Source organism: Convolutriloba macropyga, unplaced genomic scaffold (genome assembly GCF_964194025.1).
Source record: "Convolutriloba macropyga unplaced genomic scaffold, txConMacr16.3 SCAFFOLD_1543, whole genome shotgun sequence".
Classification (NCBI taxonomy): domain Eukaryota; kingdom Metazoa; phylum Xenacoelomorpha; order Acoela; family Convolutidae; genus Convolutriloba; species Convolutriloba macropyga.
The window spans coordinates 23,555-25,375 of NW_027452963.1; the positions used below are offsets into that span (position 1 = coordinate 23,555).

Consider the following 1,821-nt stretch of genomic DNA (forward strand, 5'->3'; position numbering starts at 1 on the left):
GATCTGTTAAATTTAGCAGCTCAGCTCTATCACGTAGACGAATGGTTGAACTGGGCGCGCAAAGTCAATTGCTTTCATTGCCTGTCTTGAGAAATTCTCGTGGAGAGTCACATTTCTTCACAAAATTTGTTTCGAATCAACTCATCTTGTACTAGTTGACAAGAAACTGTGTGTACTAGTCTTTCAGCTGTCTTTTTTCTCATCGCCTTTAAATTGTCACAAAATTGGTTAAATTTGATGGGTGATTAAAATTTTCATTTTGTATTCGTTTTCGGAAAGAATTAAAAATTTTCAAGTTTGCTTCAATTTAGTAGAGTTTATGTATGCCATTTGATATCAATTTTGCGTGATTTCGAACTTTGTCATTGTATATTAGGTCAGAAAATCTGCATCACATAACAAACTGTTCACTTTGACGACATTTATATTATGCTAGTCAACTTATAATTTTTTGCTCAGTATTCTGTGGTTTTAATATAGTATTTTGCTCATATTATAATCTCTCTATATTTGTTCTGGTTTAGTTCATTTTTTTTATGAAGGTCAGTATTTTCAACCAATCAGAATCAAGTATTTAGTCTAGAACATATAGAAAAGAGCACTCTATGACAAAAAAAACATTAAATTGCTAAAAATATCCTTTTTCTAAATATTTAACATAGATTCTAACCAGCTAATCGACTAAGCACGTTTTAAAACTAGCTTTTTACTGAGAGCGGGTAATAGTTCACCTGATTCGATGTATATTGAGTAAAAAAAACAGAATAAACAGAACATGCTGACTAATAAAATTGATATTATTTTTTTAACAATTGAGACTATTACTCAGTTAGCTACGCAAGTTGTTCTTTTTATCGACTTTATTAACCCACTCGGATAATTGTGCCTTAGTTTTCAAATCATTGATACTTTTTCAATGTAAATCTTAGATTGAGTATGTATTTTAATGTGCTTAGTTTATACTGTGTCTGTTATTTTTTAATTTCTAGTTCATCTGCTTTTCTATTAATTAACATTTTTCAAGTTATGAGCGATTACGAGTTGTCTAGTAATGTGACAATGTCAGGTTAGCAAGAGGCAGTTTCGATCTACCGACCTCTGGGTTACGAGCCCAGCACGCTACCACTGCGCCATCTTGCTATTTTATGTCGGCTATACGTCATCTTAAAACATCTAGGTTAAATTGTAAATTTTTGACTTCAGTTTTCAGTAAAATTTTTGTAAAGTTTGATTCGATTAAGCAGATTTTTTGCTCTTTGACATCATTTTTGCGTAATTTCGAACTTTTTTTTGTATTTAATTGCTAAAAAGTTGCACCACATAGCAAACTGTTCACTCTGACGAAAGTTGTTTAGTACTAGTCAACTTTTAATTTGTTGATCTTTTTATTTGTTTTTATATTGTATTTTTAATAAATGTGTAATCTGAGCCTGCATTTGCCTTGTTTCAACTCGTTTGATTTTTTAAACTGGTTTTTTCAACCAATCAGAATCAAGCATTTGATCAAAACTTTGCTTGAAAAGCAAAAAGGAGGCAAAATTTTGCAAGAATTCTGCAAAAATTCGGCAAAAACTGCAAAAATTCTGCAAAAATACCCTGGAAACCCCCTGATGGCGCGGATCCAAATAAACTAATCCAGTAAGCACCGATCATTACTAGCCAAATTTTTGACCCCGAGCAGCTACTATGCTAAAATTTTAACCCAAAAACAGAAAAATTTTGCAAAAAATTCTGCAAAAATTGCAAAAATTCTGCAAAAATACCCTGGAAACCCGCTGATGGCGGGATCCTAATTACCTAATCCAGTCAGCGCGGATCATT

The 1,821-nt window shown here is 32.2% G+C and overlaps 1 non-coding gene across 1 annotated transcript; it reads right to left on the reverse strand.

Annotated features, from left to right (window-relative positions):
- Nucleotides 1–1,068: 1,068 nt before the first annotated feature.
- Nucleotides 1,069–1,140, reverse strand: Trnat-cgu (transfer RNA threonine (anticodon CGU)). Its single transcript has one exon. It is a non-coding gene; the product is annotated as a tRNA-Thr (tRNA).
- Nucleotides 1,141–1,821: the final 681 nt, after the last annotated feature.